Source organism: Balaenoptera borealis, assembly GCF_965194805.1.
Source record: "Balaenoptera borealis genome assembly, chromosome: X".
Lineage (NCBI taxonomy): Eukaryota > Metazoa > Chordata > Mammalia > Artiodactyla > Balaenopteridae > Balaenoptera > Balaenoptera borealis.
The window spans coordinates 14,260,295-14,288,140 of NC_138881.1; the positions used below are offsets into that span (position 1 = coordinate 14,260,295).

The 27,846-nt window shown below is 40.0% G+C and overlaps 1 pseudogene across 1 annotated transcript; it reads right to left on the reverse strand.

Annotated features, from left to right (window-relative positions):
* Positions 1-403: 403 nt before the first annotated feature.
* LOC309619915 (transcription initiation factor TFIID subunit 9 pseudogene) lies at positions 404-27,846 on the reverse strand (annotated as a pseudogene). The gene has a single exon. The product of its transcript is annotated as a transcription initiation factor TFIID subunit 9 pseudogene (transcript).

The following is a 27,846-nucleotide window of genomic DNA, read 5'->3' on the forward strand; positions in this document are numbered from 1 at the left end:
CTGAGAAGTGAAGTAACTTACTTAGGACATGGCAGCATGATAGAGAAAAGCCTAGATTTCCTTGAACAGACTGTTAGTAGAAATACGCATATTAAAGGGTGCTGGTGGGGGCTCAGAAGGATTAAGGACAATTACAGAGAAATCCTAAATCACCTTAGAGAAAGCCTAAATACCATGGAGAAACTTAGTAGAAATCTGGACTGGGAGGCCATGAGGAATGGATGGGAGTCATGGGGGCCACCAGAGGGTGGATTGTGCTGAGCAGAATTTTGGCCCCAAGGATCTTAGCCCTCTGGTATTACTCCTGTAGTTATGTTACATGGTAAAGCGGACTTTGCTCATGTAATTATGGTTGCTAATCCGCTGACTTTTTTTTTAAACTTTTTTTTGGAGGGGGTTATTTATTTATGGCTGTGTTGGGTCTTCGTTTCTGTGCGAGGGCTTCCTCTAGTTGCGGCAAGTGGGGGCCACTCTTCATCGCGGTGCGCGGGCCTCTCACTGTCGCGGTCTCTCCTGTTGCGGAGCACAGGCTCCAGACGCGCAGGCTCAGTAGTTGTGGCTCACGGGCCCAGTTGCTCTGCGGCATGTGGGATCTTCCCAGACCAGGGCTTGAACCCATGTCCCCTGCATTGGCAGGCGGATTCTCAACCACTGCGCCACCCGGGAAGCCCCAACTAATCAGCTGACTTTAAAGTAGGGGAATTATCCAACAGGCCCAATATGGTCACATAAGCTCTTAAATGCAGAAGAGGAAGGCAGAAGAGATGCAACAGAAGAGGAGGACAGAGAGATGTGAAGCATGAGAAGGACTTGCAGGTGGAAGGGGCAATGTGATGAGGAATGCAGGCGGCCAAAGAAATTGAGAGAGGCTTCTAGCCGACAGCCAGCAAGGAAACAAGGACCTCAGCCCTGTAGTCACACGGAACTGATTCTGCCAACACCTTGAATGTGCATGGAAGCAGATTCGTCCCCAGAGCCTCCAGAAAGGAATACAGCCCTGCCAACACCTTGATTTTGTTTTTGAGAAACTCTAAGCAGGACTCACTTGAGCCATGCTGTACCCAGATATCTGATCTCCAGAAGTGTAATATAATAAATTTATGTTGTTTGAAAACACTAAATTTGTCAGAATTTGTTACAGCAATGATAGGAAACTAATACAAAGTCCTTATTCTACCAAGAATTTCCTGGGTTTGGAGTAGGAAGGGATAGGGGAGAGGCCAAAACATAAAAAGCCCTTTCTGACCTCTCCCAGCAATCATAGTTTTTATGAGACTGTCTTGAAAAGTTTAAAAAAAGGTCATAGAGGTACAGTGGGTTCTTCTAGTGGGTTTATAGAGGAGATTCTGTTCCTATCTACGTCAGTCCTGCAGGGTTATTATTTACTCTCCAGTTCATGAGCCTGGCCACGAAAGCAGCATTTCTTAGCACAGTTATAAATAGATGCTGTAACAATGACGTTAGGAAAGTGAGCATCAGATAGCTGGACTGTGTGGGGTGGGAGTTAGGAGTCCCTGGAGACTCCCACGTCTTCCAGAGGAGGACCCTAGGGCCAAGTACTGGCTCCTGGGCCCCAGATGTCCACAACACAGAACAGAAAGAGCAAGAGATCTGGGATCAGAAGGCCTGGGCCAGAGGTTCGATGATCACTTCCGGGCTGTGGCTGTGTGACATTCACTTCTCCTAACTTCTCCTTGGCTTCCTATCATAAAGTGGAGACGAGAAGACCCACCTTAAGGAACTGTAGCCCCAATTAAATAACATGATGCACGTGGAAGCATTTTGTCAGCTGTACAGCATCCCATAAGTCACGGTTGGGATTTGTGACAACTGTGATACTGACACAAAACTTAAGTCAACAGACATCAGTTGAGTTCTTCATACAAAACGTCTTGGAGAGTACAAAAGAGACCCTGCCATGGCCCCTGCTGATGGCAGATGTGGCTGCCGACATGGGACCCCCCCCAAGAGCCGTATCTCCAGTATCCCAGAGGATCGCTACCTTCTTCATGGCTCCAGTGTGGGACAGAGGCAGGAAGTGGAAAGCTGCCTCCTACCTCTTTTCCACTTCCACCCAAGGTGGTTTTCTTGGGAGGGCTGGGGGAAGCTGAGGTAGTACTACGTTGAGGGATTTGTGGCATTTTGATTTCTGAGTGATTTTTCAGGTAAAAACCATTTCTCCAGGAGCATGGTATGAGGAGCTCTGCACCTGTGCATGCGTGTACACGTATAGTGGTGGGACTGGGAAGAGGCCCCCACAGCGTATACGGAAACACTGAAATTAACTGACGTGAGACTGGGACTAAAAAGAGAGAGAGCCATTCTGTTGAAGGTCAGGTTCCTCCTGATTGGGGAATCTCAAGTGCCTGTGGACTGCAGATATGATCTGGACGTGATGCACCTGTGTTCTGTCCTACCTTGGTCTCTTTTTCTGGGAGGGCTAGAATGGTTAGGTTTTGTAAGTGGTTACGTTCACAGGGCTTGACTTTTATAACAGCAGGAATGGTACATGTCTGGTTTCTGCAGGTAAATAGAAAAGGAGTGTTTTTAAAAGCTGAGTTGCCAGAAAATGATTATGGGAGTATCTGGAATCATTCAGGGAAATTTCCAGAAGCCTGACAGCTTCCAGGCAGCAAATACAAATAAAAGAGAAAAAAATGAAAGCATTTGGCAAATATCCCATCCCTAGGACGTCTTAATAGTGGAATTTATTATCTTACAAAATAAAAAGTCCTACTAAGCAAGAGTGGTTTTGTGGCAGATCAATTAAATGGCTTGACAGCCTATCCAGAACTCAGGTTCCTTCCATCTTTTTGCTCTGCCATCTTTAGAAGGTTGTAATTCCTCAGACTTGTCTCTTCCTGACCACAGGGTGGCTTTACCAGTCCCAGCCACTTTATTCTTAACAATAAGGTGGGAAAAGCTATTTTCTCTCATGTGTCTATTACTTTTTAGATTTTAAAAAATTGACATAAAGTTCACATAACATAAAATTCACCATTTTAAAGTGAAGAATTCAGTGGCAGTACATTCACAGTGTTCTCCAACCACCACCTTTATCTAGTTACAAAACATTCTCGTCACCCCAAAAGGAAACCCCATACTTTAAATGGGGTTTAATTGAGCAGTCATAGCCCATTCCCCCTCCCCCCAACCCCAGGCAACCACTACGCTGCTTTCTGCCTCTGTGGATTTGCCTATTCTGGACATTTCATGTAGATGGAATCATACAGTATGTGACCTTTCTTTCACTTAACACAATGTTTTCAAGGTTCATCTGTACTGTAGCATGTATCAGGACTTCGTTCTTTTTTATGGCTGAGTAATATTCCATTGTATGGGTAGACCACAATTTGTTTATCTAGTCATTCATTGATGGGCATTTGGGTTGTTTCCATATTTTGCATATTATCAATACTGCTGATATGAATTATTTGTGAATGAGTTTTTGTGTGGACAAGTATTTGTATTTGGTGGCAGGGGGGTACATGCTTAGGAGTAGAGTTGCTAGGTCATGATAATTCTGTTTCACTTTTTGAGGGCCCGCCAAACGGTTTTCCACAGCAACTGTACCATTTTCATTCCCTCCGGCAGTGTATGAGGGTTTCAGTTTCTCCACAACCTTACCAACACTTATTTACCCTGTTTTTTGGGAAAGCCTAGTGCATATAAAGTGGTACCTCATTGTGGTTTTGATTTACATCTCCCTAATAACTAATTATATTGAGCATCTTTTTTAGAGGTTTGTTGGCCATTTCATTTGCCTATTTTAAAGCTTCCCTCCAGAACTCACATGATGCTCACATTTTATTTCTCTGGGCCAAGAAGAGATTCTTCTCCCTTTCCTGTATGTTATTTGTGGAGCGTTCATATCTGGTGCCCCTGACACGGTTGCAGGTGTAAAGTAATGCCGGGTGAATGGATAGACACACAAAAAGCCACTGCCCACCCGTCTCTCCTGTTATTCTTTCCTGATAGAAGCCCAGTTTGGTTCAGGTAATGGGTAGCCATGTGATTCACGGGAGGCTAAACCATTGAGACACTGGTTGGCTCAGTATATAAACACTCCAATGATGAACTCAGGGAGGAAGAATGAAGTCAATAACAGGGCTGGTTTAGCTTTACATTCTTAAAATAAAAAAGTACTGTCATACCTTTTGACCTAATAATTGTACTTTGAAGCATATATCATAAGCAGATAACCAAAATGAGAGAAAAAGTGGCATGGAGATAATCATAGTCTAAGAAGCGAACTTTTTATAATCCCATTCCCCTTGCCAATGATTGGTTTAGGGTGGACATACGGCCAGTCCGTCCAATGGGATGTCAAGACAGGTCTGCTAGGGAGACTTCTTGGAAAGGTTTCCTCACAAGTCAAAAACAGACACTTTTGAATGTTAGTGTGTGAGGATGTGATGGTTGTAACTGCTTCAGACACCTTGCGACCATGAAGAGACAAACCTGAGGACAAACCCAACATGCTAAGGATGGTGAACAAGAAGATGGGAAGGATGCTGATGGAATCATTGAGCCATTAATTAGCCTTCTCTGAAACCACGCTACCTTTGAACTTCTCATGTGAGACAAGAAGTCTCCCTACGTCTAAGCCAGTTTGACTCGCAGTCAAAAGCTTCCTGAGACACACAGTATGAACTGGATGGCTCTTGTCTCTCCAGTTTTCATCCAGAAATTGAAAGCTTAGAATATAATAGCTGGCCTCCTGATTTCCAGCCAAGTTTTCACTTGTTCAAATAAGTGTCAAGATGTGGTGGCTTTGTGATGTGTCGACTTGGCTAAAAGCTGGTACTACATTTCTCAGCGTTCCCTTCCTTGTATGTTTCTAGTTAGAGTTGGTCACAGGAGACATTTGCAGGAGGTTTGCAAAGGGGAAGTGAAGCAGTTGCCGTGTTCGCTTTCAGAAGCTCAGCATGGGTCAGGCCCTGTTAACAGTGAGTGCACATTTTCCTGGATCTCCTGCTCTTGTTTCCAGAGCAGCAGTCAGGCTCACAATTCAGTTACCGCGGGATCTCTTTCCTCAGCTTCTCCAAGTCCTGGGTCAGATGTCAGTGTGGCTTCCTGGCAAGAGCACCAGCTTCTCCTGCTCGTCACCCAAAGCAGCGTGGCTGGAGGCTTGGAGATCAATGCAAGTTCCAGTTTGTTCCTTGCCAGTTCCAGTGGCCCCTATTCTCTCCTACCTCATACCTACCTGACCCCAGGCTCTGTACCAGACACAGAAGAAGCAACCAAATCGAGACCATTTCACCTCTTCCCGTAATTGCTCAAGGTCAAATCCCTATAATAAATTCCTACTCTGCGTCACTCCTCATGGTTCTGTTTCTCTGACTGAACCCTGTCTGATACACAGAGTCAAGTTTTCCTGATCCCAGGTTTTAACTTTAGCTTTTACATCCTATTCGTAGCAGTGAAAGAAGTTTAAATGAATGGAGGTAAGCTCTCTAATATAGACTCAATTATTCTTGCTGGCTTAAAAGAAGACAAGAAATCGTGGTTTCATCATGGCATAGGATCGCATCTCTAGATTGGATATGGATGGTGGGCCACCGGTTTGCACCCGCTGATCTGGGTGTTTTAGAATCCATCCATTACTTATCTAGGTATTTATGAGTATTCAGATGACGTGCTGAATTTATCCATTTTATGTGAATTTGGGGGTTTATTGCCCAAGAAAGGATATACTCCTCAGTCTCCATCCTTACTGTATTAATTATCTATCTCCATCAAAGTGCTGTGTAACAAATCACTGTGAAACTCAGTGGCTTAAAATATTAACTAAAATTTTAATGTGTCTGAGGGTTGGTGATTTAAGCTGGGCTCAGCTGGGCAGTGTCTCTGGTCTTGCCTGGGCTCACTCACATTATCTGGCGATTAGCTGACAGTCAGCTGGTCCATGATGGCCTTGGCTAAAATGAGTGAGGTTACTCGGCTCTGCTCCACACATCTCTTATCTACCAGCAGGCCATCCTGCGCATTTTCTCATGGTGTTGGCAGAATGCAGGAGCGAGCCAGTCCAATCATGGAAGCTCTTTTCAAGCCTCTGCTTGTGTCTTGTTCATCTCTATCTGGTTGTCCTAAAGTAAGCCACATGGCTGAGCCCCAAGGCACAGCAGAACACTGCAAAGTTACTTTGCAAAGAGAATATTGATACAGGGAAGGGTAAAGAATTGGGGCAATTTTTGCAGTCTATCACAATTACCAACATTCTCCCCTCAGAGGTGTTAAGTAACCATGTCAGCTGCTGCCATTTCCAGAACCATTTCATTTCCAGTATCTAGATTTCTCAAGGCTTGTAATTGCCATGTTAATGCGTGATGCAAATTGTTCACTGTCAAAACCACTGTGTTCAAGCCTTGAGCTCAGCACCCCCTCTCATTAGGATAAGTAATCACCTTAAAAAGCTGCAGTTTTGTGCAATGAGCTTGCTTTCGTCTTTTCTTCTCAGGTATCTTATGAAAACAAATGAGTAAGGGATCACAAAAACAAAAACTCCAGGGGTGAAGAGTTGCTGACAAATAGACAAATATATACTGTTAGGCTGAGAATAAACTGAGTGATGGCCAACATTGCCTGAGTTCTCCGTCAGAAATGGTGAGGAGCAAATCAACTCTAAGTCAGCTGCATATATTATTGCTTATTTTTAATCACACTGGTTTTATAGACAGTAATTATAAACATATTATAGGCTGAAAAAACCACAAATTTGGGGCTTCCCTGGTGGCGCAGTGGTTAAGAATCTGCCTGCCAATGCAGGGGGCACAGGTTCGAGTCCTGGTCCGGGAAGATCCCACATGCCGTGGAGCAACTAAGCCCATGCGCCACAACTACTGAGCCTGTGCTCTAGAGCCTGCGAGCCACAACTACTGAGCCTGCGTGACACAACTACTGAAGCCCGCACGCCTAGAGCCCGTGCTCCGCAACAAGAGAAGCCACCACAATGAGAAGCCCGTGCACCGCAATGAAGAGTAGATCCCCACGTGCCAGAGCAAGAGAAAGCCCGTGCGCAGCAACGAAGACACAACACAGCCAAAAATAAAAATAAATAAAATAAATAAATAAATTTTAAAAACCCAAAAGTTTTAGGTTCTTTTTTTTTTCTTTTTTACCCCAAACTGTTGAATTACAACTTATTTTTTACACTTAAAGGCTGACGAAAAACCATTTCTAATCCTATTAAAGTCTAACACAACATCTCAGATGAAAAATATGGTAACCATATTTACTCATTAAATACTGTTTTTTTAAAACACAACTTGGAAACAGCCAGCACGCATGTTTAATCTCAGTGCAATGGATTCAAAACCAACTATACATATTACATGCATCAAGGCTAGATTGCAAATTATCATAGTCATGTCATAATCTTCTTCACATTTTCTTTTCAATGCGTTTGATGATTCATTGGCAGTATTTGTGATGACACCATGTTAGTTGTAATGAAAATGATTTTGAACCTAATTTCATGAAGGAGTAATTAGAACATTCTGAACTACTGATGTTGCAGGAATTGATGCTTTTACAGCTGGAGATTTTGAAGTGGGCATCTGTACTGTAAACCTTTGAGGTTCACTGGAGTCCCTACTTTAGTTGACACAGATGTGGTTTGTTGGGTTGGTGGGCCAAGTGGGGGAGTACTTGGTCTGCTAGTAACTGAACCAACACTTAACTGCGGAACTGTTATTCTTCCCGCAGAAGTAGGTACTTTTTGTGGTAAAGACTTACTTAAATCTATAATTTGGAGCAGTCAAACAATATCTATCAGGTGGCAGTCTAGGGCCTGAATATAGCTTCATCAATGGCAAAGGGATTTGATTTCTTTGCCTTGCAATATCTAATAAAAAATCTCTCGTGGGGAGGAGAGGTAAAAGACTGGTCAGCACGACACTGGATTGCCAGTCGCACATCATCTGCATCAACAGTAGCTTTCTTAGCATGAGTTGAATAAATTTTTGCATCATATAGAATTGTGGTTACATATCGGAAGGCAAACTCCAACATCTGATTTATAACTCTTGGCTCATATTCTGTAATCCCCATATCCTTTAGGATTTGTGCCATCATCTGTGTATCTTTTGGCATGCTCTTGGGAGAAGCCATCTTGCCAGACTCCATGATATACGGTGATCAGACTTCTCGAACTAAATCACCCACAGTAACATATTTCAGTCCTGATCTTGATGGAAGTTCTTTGCCTAGTGCGGTTTTCCCAATCCCTGTTGTACTGGTGAGCAGGATGTTCCGAAGCAACATGGTCCTCACTGCGCTTGCTCAGGACGCCTCTGCACATGCACCCTGCACGTGACAGGGAGGGACCAAATTTTAGGCTCTTGAAGTTCTTGGTAGCTTTTCTATTCAAGAGGAGTATGTTCGTTAGCAAGATTTCTAAGAGATGCTCACTATTCACTAAAGGTGCCCACTACATATTTGTCTTAGTTTGGGTACCCCCAGAAGCCAGTCCTGAGACAAGGATTCAAGTGCAAGTAGTTTATTTGGAAGTAAAGCAAATGCCAGTAGGGAAGTGAGGAAGTGAGACAAGTATGGGAAGGAAGCCAATAAAGGATACATTATCAAGTCAGGTACTTCTGTAGGCAATTGGAGAGCATAATCTTGTTGTGGAACTCTGGAAAATGGCGTGGAACACGCATTTCAGTTACTCCACCCAAGGGATGAGGAAGCTGGGATATTTCTATACCAATCAGTTCCCAGCAGTCACTGGTTGAAGGCAGTTCCTCTGGGGCCATTAATTTCCTGGCACTTCTGGCCTGACATATGGCAGGCAAACTAGGCTTCAGTAGCTAGAGAAATCCATCAGGCAAACACAGTTGCTGGCTGTTGGAAGTGGGAAGTGGTAAGGGTGTGGGTATAAGGGCAGACGACCAACAGAGCCTGGATATGCTCTGGTACCTGAGCTATAGGTATTGGAACACTTCCTCTGCCTACAGAAGGTTACCTTCTCTAGTTGAGTGAAACACCAAATTAACTTTTCACTGGAGAATAACATGCATTACATTAATACATTTTCCAGTGGTATTAAGGTATAATTGACGTACAAGAAACTGCACATATGTAAAGTGTACAATTGGATGAATTTGACATATGCATACACATCAATGAATCTTGCCTGGAGCAGGTATTGCTGTGGTGTTCTAAGGGTGATTTTCTCTTTCTCTTGTTCTTTCTGCATATGAAATTAATTGAAATTCTTCTGTGTGGAATATTTGCTTCTTCATCCCCATTTATTATTCAATCATTTTTTCTCCCTTTATTCATTTTTTAAAATTAACTTTTATTGGAGTATAGTTGCTTTACAATGTTGTGTTAAGACCCCGAATAGTCAAAGCAATCTTGAGAAAGAAAAACGGAGCTGGAGGAATCAGGCTTCTGGACTTCAGACTATACTACAAAGCTAAAGTAATCAAGACAGTATGGTACTGGCACAAAAATAGAAATATAGATCAATGGAACAGGACAGAAAGCCCAGAAATAAACCCACGCACATATGGTCACCTTATCTTTGATAAAGGAGGCAAGAATATACAATGGAGAAAAGACAGTCTCTTCAGTAAGTGGTGCTGGGAAAACTGGACAACTACATGTAAAAGAATAAAATTAGAACACTCCCTAACACCATATACAAAAATAAACTGAAAATGGATTAAAGACCTAAATGTAAGCCCAGACACTATAAAACTCTTAGAGGAAAACATAGACAGAACACTTCTTGACATAAATCGCAGCAAGATCTTTTTTGACCCACCTCCTAGAGTAATGAAAATAAAAACAAAAATAAATAAACAAGTGGGACCTAATGAAACTTAAAAGCTTTTGCACAGCAAAGGAAACCATAAACAAGATGAAAAGACAACCCTAAGAATGGGAGAAAATATTTGCAAATGAAGCAACTGACAAGGGCTTAATCTCCAAAATATACAAACAGCTCATGCAGCTCAATATCAAAAAAACAAACAACCCAATGCAAAAATGGGCAGAAGAACTAAATAGACATTTCTCCAAAGAAGACATACAGATGGCCAACAAACACATGAAAAGATGCTCAACATCACTAATTATTAGCAAAATGCAAATCAATCATTTATTTATTTCAGTATGGGCTCATGGATATTATTTATTGGGTTAAAATCCAATGCTATCATTAGTTATTTTGTTGTTCAAATTGTTTTGTCTTTGGCAATTGGAAGTTAAGATGTTAATTATAATCCCCAGGGCAGTTGCTAAGAAAATAGCTAGATGTAGAAAATGGGCTTGAGGACACGGGGAGGGGGAAGGATAAGCTGGGACAAAGTGAGAGAGTGGCATGGACATATATACACTACCAAGCGTAAAATGGATAGCTAGTGGGAAGCAGCCACATAGCACAGGGAGATCAGCTCGGTGCTTTGTGTCCACCTGGAGGGGTGGGATAGGGAGGATGGGAGGGAGAAGCAAGAGGGAGGAGATATGGGGATATATGTATCTGTATAGCTGATTCACTTTGTTATATAGCAGAAACTAACACACCATTGTAAAGCAATTATACTCCAATAAAGATGTTAAAAAAAATAGCATATCATGTGATGGCAAATGCCATGGAGAAAAACAAAAAAATGCAGAGCAAGAGAGGTGAGAGAGAACAAGAAGCTGGGAAGTCTTAAAAAAAAAAAAAGAAAATAGCTAAAAAATATAATAAAAGAAATAAAAAGAGAATTAAAGTGGTACACTAAATATATGTATTTAACACAAGAGAAGGCAGTAATGGAGGAATATAGGAAGAAAAATGACATAATTCATGTATTTAGAAAACAAATAACAAAATGGTAGATGTAGATCCTATATTATAAAATGTAAGTGGATTAAACAATCAAAAGGCAGAGACTGGCAGAATGGATATTTGAAAAATGATCCATGATATGCTGTCTACAACAGGCACACTTCATCTTTTTGAGGCAAATATTTTTATTAAACATTAATATTATTAGTAAACTAATAATAATTTTACTGCTGCTATAATTGATATCACTACTTTTCCCAATTTTAGCAACTTGTGCAACATCACAGCTATTTAGTGGAGACAACAGAACTTCGAATAGAGCAGAATATATTTTTGTGTGTGTGTCATGTTTATCTGAGTCAACTTTCAGTTGATTTAACAGCTGGTATTGCCATCTATCACCTTATCAATCTGCAAAGCTTGGTTTTCCATTTCACATATGTAATTTTTCTTTTTTTATTGAGGTATAGTTCATTTACAATATTATTTAAGTTTCAGGTGTACAACATAGTGGTTCACAATTTTTAAGAGGGTATATTCCATTTATAGTTATTATAAAATACTGGCTATATTCCCTGTGCTGTACAATATATCCTCGTAACTTATTTATCTTATACTCCTTAGTAGATTACACCTATTAATCCCCTACCTCTATCTTGTCCCTCCCCTCTTCCCTCTCCCCACTGGTAACCACTATTTGTTCTCTATATATGTGAGTCTGCCTCTTTTTTGTTAAGTTCACTAGTTTGTTTTATTTTTTTGGTTCCATATATAAGTGATATTATATAGTATTTGTCTTTCTCTGTCTGACTTATTTCACTTAGCATAATATCCTCCAAGCCCATCCATGTTGTTGCAAATGGCAAAATTTCATTCTTTTTTATGGCTGAGTAGTATTCCATTGTATATATATATATATATATATATATACCACATCTTCTTTATTCATTCATCTCTTCTTTTTTTTAAACTTTGAAAAAAAAATTTTTTTAACATCTTTATTGGAGTATAATTGCTTTACAATGGTGTGTTAGTTTCTGCTGTATAACAAAGTGAGTCAGCTATACATATACATATATCCCCATATCCCCTCCCTCTTGCTTCTCCCTCCCACCCTCCCTATCCCACCCCTTTGCTTTGTGGTCACAAAGCACTGAGCTGATCTCCCTGGGCTATGTGGCTGCTTCCCACTAGCTATCTATTTTACATTTGGTAGTGTATATATGTCCATGCCACTCTCTCACTTCGTCCCAGCTTACCCTTCCCCATCCCTGTGTCCTCAAGTCCATTCTCTACGTCTGCATCTTTATTCCTGTCCTGCCCCTAGGTTCTTCAGAACGGTTTTTTGTTTTTTGTTTTTTGTTTTTAGATTCCATATATATGTGTTAACATACGGTATTTAATTTTCTCTTTCTGACTGACTTCACTCTGTATGACAGAATCTAGGTCCATCCAGCTCACTACAGATAACTCAATTTCATTTCTTTTTATGGCTGAGTAATATTCCATTGTATATATGTGCCACATCTTCTTTATCCATTCATCTGTCGATGGACACTTAGGTTGCTTCCATGTCCTGGTTACTGTAAAAGGTGCTGCAATGAACATTGTGGTACATGATTCTTTTTGAATTTTGGTTTTCTCAGGGTATATGCCCAGTAGTGGGATTGCTGGGTCGTATGGTAGTTCTATTTTTTAGTTTTTTAAGGAACCTCCATACTGTTCTCCATAGTGGTTGTATCAATTTACATTCCCACCAACAGTGCAAGAGGGTTCCCTTTTCTTCACACCCTCTCCAGCATTTAATGTTTGTAGATTCTTTGATGATGGCCCTTCTGACTGGTGTGAGGTGATACCTCATTGTAGTTTTGATTTGCATTTCTCTAATGATTAGTGATGTTGAGCATCCTTTCATGTGTTTGTTGGCAATCTGTATATCTTCTTTGGGGAAATGTCTCTTTAGGTCTTCTGCCCATTTTTGGATTGGGTTGTTTGTTTTTTTTGATATTGAGCTGCATGAGCTGCTTGTATATTTTGGAGATTAATCCTTTGTCAGTTGCTTTGTTTGCAAATACTTTCTCCCATCCTGAGGGTTGTCTTTTCGTCTTGTTTATGGTTTCCTTTGCTGTGCAAAAGCTTTTAAGTTTCATTAGGTCCCATTTGTTTATTTATTTTTGTTTTTATTTGCATTTCTCTAGGAGGTGGGTCAAAAAGGATCTTGCTGTGATTTATGTCATAGAGTGTTCTGCCTATGTTTTCCTCTGAGAGTTTTATAGTGTCTGGGCTTACATTTAGGTCTTTAATCCATTTTGAGTTTATTTTTGTGGATGGTGTTAAGGAGTGTTCTAATTTCATTCTTTTACATGTAGTTGTCCAGTTTTCCCAGCACCACTTACTGAAGAGACTGTCTTTTCTCCATTGTATATTCTTGCCTCCTTTATCAAAGATAAGGTGACCATATGTGCGTGGGTTTATCTCTGGCCTTTCTATCCTGTTCCATTGATCTATATTTCTGTTTTTGTGCCAGTACCATACTGTCTTGATTACTGTAGCTTTGTAGTATAGTCTGAAGTCAGGGAGCCTGATTCCTCCAGCTCTGTTTTTCTTTCTCAAGATTACTTTGGCTATTCGGGGTCTTTTGTGTTTCCGTACAAATTGTGAAATTTTCTGTTCTAGTTCTGTGAAAAATGCCACCGGTAATTTGATAGGAACTGCACTGAATCTGTAGATTGCTTTGGGTAGTATAGTCATTTTCACAATGTTGATTCTTCCAATCCGAGAACATGGTATGTCTCTCCATCTGTTTGTATTGTCTTTAATGTCTTTCATCAGTATCTTATAGTTTTCTGCATAGAGGTATTTTGTCTCCTTAGGTAGGTTTATTCCTAGGTATTTTATTCTTTTTGTTGCAGTGGTAAAGGGGAGTGTTTCCTTAATTTCGCTTTCAGATTTTTCATCATTAGTGTACAGAAATTCAAGAGATTTCTGTGCATTAATTTTGTATCCTGCGACTTTACCAAATTCATTGATTAGCTCTAGTAGTTTTCTGTTAGCATCTTTAGGATTCTCTATGTCTAGTATCATGTCATCTGCAAACAGTGACAGTTTTACTTCTTCTTTTCTGATTTACATTCCTTTTATTTCTTTTTCTTCACTGATTGCTGTGGCTAAAACTTCCAAAACTATGTTGAATAATAGTGGTGACAGTGGGCAACCTTGTCTTGTTCCTGATCTTAGTGGAAATGGTTTCAGTTTCTCACCATTGAGAATTTTGTTGGCTGTGGGTTTGTCATATATGGCCTTTATTATGTTGAGGTAAGTTCCCTCTGTGCCTAATTTCTGGAGGGTTTTTTATCATAAATGGGTGTTGAATTTTGTCAAAAGCTTTTTCTGCATCTATTGAGATGATCATATGGTTTTCATCCTTCAATTTGTTAATATGGTTTTTCACATTGATTGATTTGTGTATATTAAAGAATCCTTGCATTCCTGGGATAAACCCCACTTGATCATGGTGTATGATCCTTTTAATGTGCTGTTGGATTCTGTTTGCTAGTATTTTGTTGAGGATTTTTGCATCTATGTTCATCAGTGATATTGGCCTGTAGTTTTCTTTCTTTGTGACATCTTTGTCTGGTTTTGGTATCAGGGTGATGGTAGCCTCATAGAATGAGTTTGAGAGTGTCCCTCCCTCTGCTGTATTTTGGAAGAGTTTGAGAAGGATAGGTGTTAGCTCTTCTCTAAATGTTTGATAGAATTCGCCTGTGAAGCCATCTGGTCCTGGGCTTTTATTTGTTGGAAGATTTTTAGTCACAGTTTCAACTTCAGTGCTTGTGATTGGTCTGTTTATATTTTCTGTTTCTTCCTAGTTCAGTCTCGGAAGATTGTGGTTTTCTAAGAATTTGTCCATTTCTTCCAGGTTTTCCATTTTATTGGCGTATAGTTGTAGTAAGCTCTCATGATCCTTTGTATTTTTGCAGTGTCAGTTGTTACTTCTCCTTTTTTTTTTTAAATTATTTATTTATTTATTTTTATTTATGGCTGTGTTGGGTCTTCGTTTCTGTGCGAGGGCTTTTTCCAGTCGTGGCAACCGGGGGCCACTCTTCATTGCGGTGCGCGGACCTCTCACTATCGCGGCCTCTCCTGTTGCGGAGTACAGGCTCCAGATGCGCAGGCTCAGTAATTGTGGCTCACGGGCCCACCCGCTCCGCGACATGTGGGATCTTCCCGGACCAGGGGTCAAACCCGTGTCCCCTGCATTGGCAGGCAGATTCTCAACCACTGTGCCACCAGGGAAGCCCATACTTCTCCTTTTTTATTTCTAATTCTGTTGACTTGAGTGTTCTCCCTTTTTTTCTTGATGAGTCTGGCTAATGGTTTATCAATTTTGTTTATCTTCTCAAAGAACCAGCTTTTAGTTTTATTGATCTTCGCTATCGTTTCCTTCATTTCTTTTTCATTTATTTCTGATCTGATTTTTATGATTTCTTTCCTTCTGCTAACTTTGGGGTTTTTTTGTTCTTCTTTCTCTAATTGCTTTAGGTGTAAGGTTAGGTTGTTTATTTGAGATGTTTCTTGAGGTAGGCTTGTATTGCTATAAAGTTCCCTCTTAGAACCGCTTATGCTGCATCCCATAGTTTTTGCGTCGTTGTGTTTTCATTGTCATTTGTTTCTAGGTATTTTTTGATTTCCTCTTTGATTTCTTCAGTGATCTCTTGGTTATTAAGTAGTGTATTGTTTAGCCTCCATGTCTTTGCATTTTTTAAAGATTTTTTCCTGTAATTGATATCTAGTCTCACAGCATTGTGGTCAGAAAAGATACTTGATAGGATTTCAATTTTCTTAAATTTACCAAGGCTTAATTTGTGACCCAAGATATGATCTATCCTGGAGAATGTTCCATGAGCACTTGAGAAGAAAGTGTATTCTGTTGTTTTTGGATGGATTGTCCTATAAATATCAATTAAGTCCATCTTGTTTAATGTGTCATTTAAAGCTTGTGTTTCCTTATTTATTTTCATTTTGGATGATCTGTCCATTGGTGAAAGTGGGGTGTTAAAGTCCCCTACTATGATTGTGTTACTGTCGATTTCCCCTTTTATGGCTTTTAGCATTTGCCTTATGTATTGAGGTGCTCCTATGTTGGGTGCATAAATATTTACAATTGCTGTATCTTCTTCTTGGATTGGTCCCTTGATCATTATGTAGTGTCCTTTGTGTCTTGTGACAGTCTTTATTTTAAAGTCTATTTTGTCTGGTATGAGTATTGCTACTCCAGATTTCTTTTGATTTCCATTTGCATGGAATATCTTTTTCCATCCCCTCACTTTCAGTCTGTATGTGTCCCTAGATCTGAAGTGGGTCTCTTGTAGACAGCATATATACAGGTCTTGTTTTTGTATGCATTCAGCCAGTCTATGTCTTTTGGTTGGAGCATTTAATCTGTTTACATTTAAGGGAATTATCGATATGTATGTTCCTATTACCATTTTCTTAATTGTTTGGGGTTTGTTATTGTAGGTCTTTTCCTTCTCTTGTGTTTCCTGCCTAGAGAAGTTCCTTTAGCATTTGTTGTAAAGCTGGTTTGGTGGTGCTGAATTCTCTTAGGTTTTGCTTTTCTGTAAAGGTTTTAATGTCTCTGTGGAATCTGAATGAGATCCTTGCTGGGTAGAGTAATCTTGTTTGTAGGTTTTTCCCTTTCATCACTTTAAATATGTCCTGCCACACCCTTCTGGCTTGCAGAGTTTCTGCTGAAAGATCAGCTGTGAACCTTATGGGGATTCCCTTGTATGTTATTTGTTGCTTTCCCCTTGTTGCTTTTAATATTTTTTCTTTGTATTTAATTTTTGATAGTTTGATTTATATGTGTCTTGGCGTGTTTCTCCTTGGGTTTATCCTGTATGGGACTCTCTGCGCTTCCTGGAATTGATTGACTATTTCCTTTCTCATCTTAGGGAAATTTTCAACTATAATCTCTTCAAATATTTTCTCAGTCCCTTTTTTTTCTCTTCTTCTTCTGGGACCCCTGTAATTCGAATGTTGGTGCGTTTAATGTTGTCCCAGATGTCTCAGAGACTGTCCTCAATTCTTTTCATTCTTTTTTCTTTATTCTGCTCTGCGGTAGTTATTTCCACTATTTTATCTTCCAGGTCACTTATCCGTTCTTCTGCCTCAGTTATTCTGCTATTGATTCCTTCTAGAGAATTTTTAATTTCATTTATTGTGTTGTTCATCATTGTTTGTTTGCTCTTTAGTTCTTCTGGGTCCTTGTTAAACATTTCTTGTATATTCTCCATTCTATTTCCAAGATTTTGGATCATCTTTACTATCATTACTCTGAATTCTTTTTCAGGTAGACTGCCTATGTTTTCCTCATTTGTTTGGTGTGGTGGGTTTGTACTTTGCTCTTTCATCTGCTGTGTGTTTCTCTGTCTTCCCATTTTGCTTAACTTACTGTGTTTGGGGTCTCCTTTTCGCAGTCTGCAGGTTCATAGTTCCCATTGTTTTTGGTGTCTGCCGCCAGTGGGTAAGGTTTGTTCAGTGGATTGTGTAGGCTTCCTGGTGGAGGGGTCTGGTGCCTGTGTTCTGGTGGATGAGGCTTCATCTTGTCTTTCTGGCGGGCAGGACCACATCCGGTAGTGTGTTTTGGGGTGCCTGTGACCTTATTACGATTTTAGGCAGCCTCTCTGCTAGTGGGTGGGGTTGTGTTCCTGTCTTGCTGGTTATTTGGCATGGGGCATCTAGCACTGTAGCTTGCTGGTCGTTGAGTGGAGCTGGGTCTTAGCATTGAGACGCAGATCTCTGGCAGACCTCTCACCAATTGATATTACTTGGGGCCAGGAGGTCTCTGGTGGTCCAGTGTCCTGAACTTGGCTCTTCCACGTCAGAGGCTCACGCGTGACACCCAGCCAGAAGAGGAAGACCCTGTCAGCCACACAGAGATCCCAGAGGGGAGTCACTGCATGCCATGTAGGGCCACAGAGGAAGGTCCAGGTTTTGGTCAGGTGGCAAAGACAGGAGCAAGAGGAAACTCTAGGCCAGAGCCTTTAATGGGGTTTCTGAACATGAGTTTACTGGGGAATAGCAGAGGAACTGCAATTCTGGAAGGCTCATTGTTGCAGGTTACAGGTCAGTCTGTGGAGAGTTCAGGATGGGCTGTATTTATGGGGAAGGAACACACCTATTCATTCATCTCTTGATGGACACTCACTCCTGTGAACATTGGGGTGCATGTATCTTTTTGAATTATTATTATTATTTTTTGTTGGAAAAATACCCAGGAGTGGATTTGCTGGGTCATATGGTAGTTCTGTTTTTAGTTTTTTGAGAAATCTCCATACTGTTTTCCAGTGTGGATGCAGCAATTTACATTCCCACCAACAGTGTAGGAGGGTTCCCTTTTCTCCACATCCTTGCCAACATTTGTAATTTGTGGTCTTTTTGATGGTAGCCATTTTGACAGATGTGAGGTGATATCTCATTGTAGTTTTAATTTGCATTTCTCTGATGATGAACGATGATGAGCCTCTTTTCATGTGCCTGTTGGCCATCTGTATGTCTTCCTTCAAAGAATGTCTGTTCAGGTCTTCTGCCCATTTTTTATTCGGGTTGTTTGTTTTTGTTTTTTTTTTGATGTTGTGTTGTATGAGCTGCTTATATATTTTGCTTATCGATCATATCCTTTGCAAATATTTTCTCCCATTCAGTAGGTTGTCTTTTTGTTTTGTTTATAGTTTCCTTTATTGTGCAAAAGCTTTTAAGTTTAATTAGGTCCCATTTGTTTATTTTTGCTTTTATTTCAAGAGGCACACTTTAGATCCAAAGACACAAATTGGCTGAAAGTAAAAGAAAAAGATAACATGAAATGTAAGCAAAAAGCGTTAGAGTGTCTATACTAATATCAGACAAAATACACTTTATTGCAAACATTGGTACTAGAGACAAAAAAGGATATTTTATAATGATAAAAGATTCAATTCATCAGGAAAATAGAACAATTATAAATATATGTGCATGTAAGAACAGACTCCCAAAAATCATGAAACAAAAGCTGACTGGATTGAAGGGAGAAATAGACAAAACTTCTGGAATGCAACTCAAGCAGTGCCTACAGAGAATTTTATAGGTATAAACGCCTATATGAAAAAAAGAATGATCTCAAATAAATAACCTAATTTTCTACCTTAAGAAATAAGGAAAAGAAGAACTAACTAAACACAAAGCAAGCAGAAGGGAGGAAATGACAAAGATTAGAGTGGAAATTAATGAAATAGGACATAGAAAAACAATAGAGAAATATCAATGAAACCAAAAGCTGGGTCTTTGAAAAGATCAACAAAATTGACCAACCTTTATCTAGATTGAGCAAGAAAAAAAGAGAAGACTCAAATTACTAAAGTGAGTAATGAATGCGAGGACATTACTACTGACCCTATGAAAATAAGAAGGATTAGAAGGGAATAATATGAACAATTATATGCCAAAAATTGGATAACCTAGATGACATGGGTAAATTCCCAGAAAGATACAAGTACTGAAACTGTTTCAAGCAGAAATAGAAAATCTAAATATAAGTAAGACATTGAATCAGTAATCAAAAAACTTCCCGCAATGTAAGTCCCGTGACCAGATGACTTTGCTCATGAATACTACTAAGTGTTTAAGGAAGAGGTAACACCAAGCTGTCACAAACTCTTCCAAAAAATAGAAAGGAGGGAATACTTAACAACTCATTCCATGTGGTCAGTATTACCCTCATACGAAAACCAAAGACATTACAAGAAAAGAAACTATAGACCAATCTCCATTATGATTATAGATGCATAAGTACTCTCCAAAACGCTGGGAAACCAAATCCAAATATAGAAAGGATTTTACACTATGACCAAGTGATATTTATTCCATGTATGCAAGATGGTGTCAGTGTATGAAAATCAATCAATGTAATACATCATATTAATAAAGAACAAGAACCCCATAATTACTTCAATAGACAAAGAAAAAGCATTTGACAAAATCCAAGACCTTTTCATTATTAAAAAAAACACTCAACAAATTAGGAATAGAAGGGAACTTCCTTAACTTGGTATAGGGCATCTATGAAAAGCCCACAGCTAACACCGTACTTGCGACTGAAAGCTTTCTCCCTAAGAACAGGAACAAGATGGGTGTCCCCTTCTTGCTTCTTCTATTCAACACTTAACTGGACGTTATTGCCAGGGCAGTCAGGCAAGTAAAAGAAATAAAAGGTATCTAGATTGGAAAAGAAGAAGTAAAACTATCTCTATTTGCAGATGACATGATCTTGTATATAGAAAATTCTGAGGAATTCTCACAGACACACACACACACACACACACACACACACACACACACGCATACAATTAGGGCTAATCAACAGGTCAGCAAAGTTGCAGGACACAAGATCAATATTAAAAAATCAATTGTATTTCTATACACTAGCAATGAAGAATCCAAAAATAAAATAAAACAAAATAATTCCATTTACAAAAGAAATAAAAAGAATAAAATGCTTAGGAGTAAATTGAACAAAAGATGTGTAAGACTTGTACCCTAGGAAGTACAAAACATCACTGAAAGAAGTTAAAGAAGACTTAAATAAATGGAAGGGCATCTCATGTTCATTGATTGAAAGACTTAATGTTGTTAAGATTACAACGTTGATCTATAGATTCAGCACAGTCCCTATAAAAATCTTAGCTGCTTTGTTTTTAAAGCTAAAATTGACAAGCTTCTCCTAAAATTCACATGGAAACTCCAAATACCTAGAACAGCTAAAACAATGTTGAAAAAGAAAAAGTTGGAAGACTCACAATTTCCAGTTGCAAACTTATAATACTTCAGAGCAACAGTAATCAAGATGGTGTGGTACTGGTATGAGAATAGACATATAGATCAATGGAGTAGAACTGAGATTCCAAAAATAAACCCTTACATTTATGATCCATTGATTTTCTGCAAGGATGCCAAGACAATTCGATAAGGTATGAATAGCCTTTCCAATAAATGGTGACGGGACAACTAGATATCCATATGCAAAAGAATGAAGTTGGACCACTACCTCACATCATATGCCAAATTTAACCTAAAAATGGACCAAAAACCTGAATGCAAAAGCTAAAACTATAAAACTCTTAAAGTATACACATAAATAAATCTTCATATTCTTGAATTAGACAATAGTTTCTTAGCTATGATAGCAAAAATATAAGTGATGAAAGAAAAAAAATAGATAATTTTGACTTCATCAAACTAAAAACTTTTGGGCTTCAAAGGACACTATCAAGAAAGTGAAAAGACAACTCACAAAATAGGGCAAAATATTTACAAATCATATATCTGATAATGGACCAGTAACCAGAATATGTAAAGAGCTCTTACAACTCAACAATAAAAATCAAATAACCCAATTTTTTAAATGGGTGAAGTCTTTGAATAGATTTTTCTCTAAATAAGATATACAAATGGCCAACAAACACATGAAAAAATGTTCAACACCATTAGTCATCAGGGAAATACAAGTCAAAACCATAATGAGATACCACTTCATACACACTAGGTTGGTAATAGGAAAGAAAAAGCAAAAAATAACACATTTTGCAGTAATGTGGAAAAATTAGAACCCTTATACAAAGCTGTTAAGATTGTAAAATGGTGCAGCTCCTTTGGAAAACAATTTGGCAGTTCCTCAAAAAGTTAAACAGAGAGTTACCATGTGACCTAGCAATTCCACTTCTACACATACACCCGAGAGAATTGAAAATATATGTCCATGCAAAAACTTGTACACAAATGTTCATAGCACCATTATTTCTAGTAGCCCCAAAGTGGAACCACCCCAAATATCCATCAATCAAAGAATAGATAAGCAAAATATGGTGTGTCTATACATATCCATAAAAGGAATGAAGTATTGACAAACAGGCTACAACATGGATGAACCTTGCAACATTATGCTAAGTAAAAGAAGTCAGACACAAAATGCCACATATTTTTTTAAATTGAAGTATAGTTGATTTACAATGTTGTGTTAGTTTCTGGTATACAGCAAAGTGATTGAGTTATATATGTAAAAAGAATATATATATCCTTTTTCATATTCTTTTCCATTATGGTTTATTACAGGATATTAAATATAGTTCTCTGTGCTATACAGTAGGACCTTGTTGTTTATCTATTTATATGTAATAGTTTGTATCTACTAATCCCAAACTCCTAATTTATCCCTCCCCACCCCCTTTCCACTTTGGTAACCATAAGTTTGTTCTCTATGTCTGTGAGTCTGTTTCTGTTTCATAGATAAGTTCATTTGTGTCGTATTTTAGATTCCACATGTAAGTGATATCATATGGTATTTGTCTTTCTCTGTCTGACTTGCTTCACTTAGTATGATAATCTCTAGGTCCATCCACGTTGCTGCAAATCAAAATGCCACATATTGCATGAGTCTCTTTATATGAAAGGTACACAGTAGGCAAATCCATAGAGGCAGAATGTAGATTAGCGGTTGCCAGGGGTTGGAAGGAGAGGCAAATAGGGAGTGACTATTAACGGGTATGGGGTTTCTCTTTGGGGTGATAAAATATTCTGGAATTAGATAGTAGTGATGGTTGCAGAACTTTGTGAACATTACTAAAAATCACTAAATCATACACTTTAAAACGGTGAATTTTATGGTATGTGAGTTATATCTCAATAAAAATTAAATAATAAAAGTAACGTGCCTTTTATTCTCCGCTTTAAACCTTCTCCTGGTCCCCCTTCTGTTGGCTTGATTGTGGATTCCTTATTTTGAATGACCACCAGGGTGGACGGTTTGACAGATAGTACAAATTGCCCACTCACTTCCATTCCAACCCTCTATAGCGTGCCTAACTGCATGCTGGGGATTTGAAAGCTAAAGTCATTTCTCATTTTCTCTTATAGCTTGGATTCCATATGTGTCCTAGGTTTTGCCGTGAAGATAACCTCCCTGAGAGATTTGTTAAGTGGAAATGAGGTGGACACCATGCTTCTCATGGCACACACAGTTGTAGAGTTTTGTTTCTCTGCAGCAGCATTTACAGTGGTCCCTGTATGAAGCCCTCCCTTCATGGGTGTTGAGGGACAGATCATGGGGCTTTTGTTTTGTTGAGGCTGTATGGTAATTGAGCAGGAGGTAACAAACTTTTTCCTCTTTTTAAATTTTTATTTTATATTAGAGTATAGTTGATTTACAATGTTGTGTTAGTTTCAGGTGTACAGCAAAGTGATTCAGTTATACATGTACCTATATCTATTCTTTTTCAAATTCTTTTCCCATTTAAGTTATTACAGAATACTGAGTAGAGTTCCCCACACTATATAGTAGGTGCCCGTTGACCATCTATTCTAAGTACAGTAATGTGTATATGTCAATCCCAAACCCCCGTTTTATCCCTCCCCCCCACCTTTCCCCTTTGGTAACCATAAGTATATTTTCTAAATCTGTGAGTCTGTTTCTGTTTTGTAAATAAGTTCGTTTTTATCATTTTTTTACATTCCACGTATAAGCGATATCATAAGATATTTGAATAAACTTTTTCTATAGAATGCCAGATAGTAAATACTTGTGGCTTTGAGGGCCATGTGGTCTCTGTTGCAACTATTCAACTCTGCCATTGTAGCATGAAAACCAGCATATACAATACATAAATGAATGAGCATGGCAGTTTTCCAATAAAACTTTATTTACAAAAATTTGGCCCATGGGCCATAGTTTGCTCACCCCCTGTCCTAGAGCAATAATTGTGGTGATGGTAGTTTTATGATATTTTATTAGCTTTTTTGTTGCAGCAGAGGTAGTATTTCCTTCATCGGGTCAGTGCTATGTATGTTCTAAACAGTTGACTATCTTTTAGTAGTTGCTTTAGGGATTGCAAAATGCATGCTTAAGTTTTCACGGTTTATTTAGAATCAGTGTTTTCCTACTTCGATGAAAATGTAGAAACCTTACGACCATATGGATCCCTCTCTCCTTCCCCCTTATACTATAGTTTTATGTATTACATCTACATATATTGAGATCCCCATCATACAGTGTTATGTAGCTTGCTTTCAACCTTCACGCATGCTTTAAAGAACTATGATTTGCCTATATTTTTACCATTTTTGTCTCTAGTTAACCTGTGCTCTTTCGTCTAGCTTCTTGAACGTATGGAATACAGTTACAATAACTGTTTTAATGAGTTTGTCTACTAATTCAATCATTTCTCCCTTCTCAGTCAGTTTCAATTGATTGATTTTCCTGCTTCTTTGCTTTCCTGGTATTTTTTAAAAGTAGATTCCAGACATTGTGAATTTTACCTTGTTGGGTGTTGGATATTTTTTTGCATTCTTCTAAATTGCTTTCCCTTTTTCTGGGATGTGGTTAAATTACTTAGAAACAGTTTGATTCTTTTGGGTCTTGCTTTTAAGATTTGCTAGGCAGGACTGGGCAGCATTTAGTTTAAGGCTCATTATTTCCCACTTTTGAGTCAACAGGCTTCTGAGTACTGTACCTGATGCCCCGTGAATTCTGAGACTTTCCACTCTGGTTGGTGGGAATGGGTGCTGTATCCTGCCTTGTATGAGTTCTAGGTCATCTTGTTCCTGATTTTCCCTCTAGCTACTCTTCACTCTCTTGAAAATATCCTCAACTCCATGTCCTCATTGCCCTTTAATTGTACTCGTCTGACAGAACCCCACCCTGGGTCAGTCTGGCGCTCAGACTCATTCAATCTGTAGCTGCGCCCATGGGAAAAAGTTCAGACAATGGCATATACAAAGTTAGATGGTCCAAGTTAACTGGGGCCTCAAAACTGTTATATAGTCATTCTCTGTGTCCTTAGATCTCTCTCCCATTTTCTGCCAGAGTTATTTTCAAACTTCTCCATTTTCTTCAGCACTGCCCTCCACCAAGACACGCACACGCACACGCACACACCACCTGCATTGAATTTGCAGGAAATAAACTTGTCATCATTTTCCTAGAGAAAACAGAAGGCATCAGATGGGAACTTCCTCAGCTTCTGACCACCAAACTTACTAACAGCCCTGATTTACTCCACCCGAAGACAGATCCGGTGAGTCAGTCAGACTGTGAGAGAAGCCTTTGGCAATGCCTTTTACAAACTCGGCACATTTAAGTGAGAGATGGACAAACCAGTGGGAGAAACTAAGGGAACCTGGGCCTTTGCCCACTGCCACCAACAGAACCAGATTGGATCCCGGCTGCCTCGCTTGGGACGGGCTCAGCGATGAAGTGCCTATTTGTTTGCTGGTTAGAAATTGTTCTCGACGCCTGGGAATCTTGTTCTCCCCTTGTGCATTTAAAGTGAGCCCAACATTTTCATGTGGCTCTTCCTCCCCAAGTTCTGTTTCAAGGGATGTCGCTCTCTCTCTACCCCTGAGGGGATTCTGGTTGTGACCCAACCTGCACCCTTTTGAGTTGCCTGAGGGAGGAGTGGAGTGGGTTTTCGAGCAGACTCTGCTTTGGAAAGTTCCTTGGAGTCTGCCGTTTGCAATGCTCTGGCCTCATGTCAGAACGTCATGCTAGGGAGACTGTTACCCATCACTCACTGACCTCCACGCTTGGGCAGGGGGCCGGTATGGAGGGAGGCGAGGTTGGGTGGAAGGGAGGAAAGAGAGCAGCCTGGGTGCTTGTTTGCTCATGGTGGTGAGAAGGTTATGCCCTGGCCTTCTTCTCCAAGAGAAATGATGCATTGCTTTACGCAGGTAACCTGATCCCTCCCTGCAAAAGTGTGTTTAGACGCTGAGGTACAGGTGAACAAAAGAGATGTTCTTTTCTTTTCTCCCATATGCTCCACTGATTCTGTTTTTTCATTTTAATTTTTTAAAAATTTTACTGAAGTATAGTTGCTTTACAATATTGTGTTAGTTCCTGCTGTACAGCAAAGTGATTCAGTTATACGTATACATATATCCACTCCAAAAGAGATGTTCTTACATTTACTAAAAGAAAGAAAGACAGAGAGCAAGCAAGCTGTGACTTCATCTAGTGCTCTATTTCTAAAATTCCTTTAAGCCTTCCTGATTGTTATACATGTTGTTTTCCAAGACCGCACCGGCTTCCAGCGCAGGAGGAAGGTTAAATAATTGCCAAGCTCTCTGTTGCCGCTCTGATTCTCGCCCCTGGCATGGGTGATAATGGCAGTGGAGGATTTGGAAGTGGCTGGTGGGAAGAGAGGTGGGGGAGGTGTTGTTTTCTTTGCCGCCCACAGCGTCCCTGAATGTATTTCTCCTCTGATACCAGAGGGTTTGTGTCGTCAGCAAAGCCCAGAAGAGAGATAACCAGAGTGGCTAAGACACAGAGAGCTTGGTCTTCTCTGTGACTCCAGTGACCATGGGCTACTCCCCAGGAAGCGTATTTGTTTCCTGGCTACTAATCCACAGCCTGCTGTACTGGGGGGAAAATAATAAATGAGCCCAGAATGTTCTGTTGGGTTTTAGCTCATTAACTTAAAAGGCTGAGGTATAATTTCCCTGAGATCTTTACAGGCATGATCATCTGCTCACAGGAGCCTGCAACATCTGCAGGCCTTGTTGTCATTCTTTGCAAAGGACCATGAAGTTTATAGAAAAATGAATCCACCCAGACACAGAGGGGACCTGGCAGAGCCACCTTTCTGGCTGAGAAGCTGGTTATTTTGTCTTGGGGCATGGGCAGCAGAACGCTGGGAGCCCGTCCCTGAGGACGTGTGGAAGAAGACGGGGTCCCCCGGCCCCACCCCGCCCCAGTCACGTGTCCACCCAGCCACACTTCCGGGGCCCCTGCTGCACGCGGGGTGCTTTCTCATTTGTGTTGTCGCCTTAACCTCTCACAGTGCCTCTGTCGGCAGCCGTGATCTCTCTCCCCAGCAATGTTTACATATGTAGACAGACAATTTTAAGAACACATACTGATTTGGGAAACCGCAAGCCCCGAGCATAAGTTTCTTGTCTGTACTCACAATCGTGTGGGGAGGAAGAAGAGTTAAATAGAGGCAGCAGCATGAAGAAGGAGCCCTGGATTGGGAATGGGGGACCTCCATTCTGGTCTCAAGCTCTAGGGCCTTCCTACGTCCCTTGATTTCTTTGGGCCTCCTGTTTCTCATTTCTTTCTTTCTTCTTCTTCTTCTTCTTCTTTTTTTTGGCCGTGTGTTTTATGGGATCTTAGTTCCCTGACTAGGGATCGAACCCGTGCCCCCTGCAGTGGAAGCGTGGAGTCTTAACCACTGGACCGCCAGGGAAGCCCCCTGTTTCTCATTTATATAGTGAAGAAGTTGAGCTCAATTTTCTTTGTCTCTTCTGGCTCTCATGCTAAATAAATCAGGAATGACTTCAGTCATGTAACATGAGCGTGTAGGAGGAAGGTGAGAAGGAACTACATCAAAATGTTTTTAGTGGATACCTTTGGGTGGTAGGATTGTGAAGGGGTGGTAGCTCTATTCTTTGGGGGTTTTTTTTGGGCTCTTCTAACCCTTCTGTAATGTGCATGTATCATATTTATGGTCAGAAGGGCGTTGTAGAGATATTGAACAATTTGGTGAAAATGGCGCCTCCTTTTATTGCGTCATCTCCTTCTTCAGCTCAGCCTCCGTTATGGCCTCCAGACCAATACACCACCTCCATTGAGGCTTCCCTGCATAACCGTCGTCTCCCCAGATTACGCCCATGGCACTGCCTTAGACATGCTTACTTTTAGACTTTATGGTGTATGTGTGGTTTATATACCCAATTAAATTTTTTTCAATATTGGGGACTGTGGGTCTTCTGCTGGGTTTTGTTTTTTTTACAACCCTTCTAGCACTGCACATGGTAGGTACCTACGGTTACTTGTTGAAGGAGTGTTTGAGTGAAAGATGACAGTGTCTTGGATCTAGGAAGTTTCTTCTCTTACTCAGCCAGCAAAACTGATAGGGCTTTGTGCTAGGGGCCAGCACAGGGGTCTAAAAAGTTCTATCCAATGTGGCCCCTGTCCTTAGGAGCTTGTAGTCCAGCAGGAGAGATTATACACATATGTGAATGTCTGCAATTAAAAACAG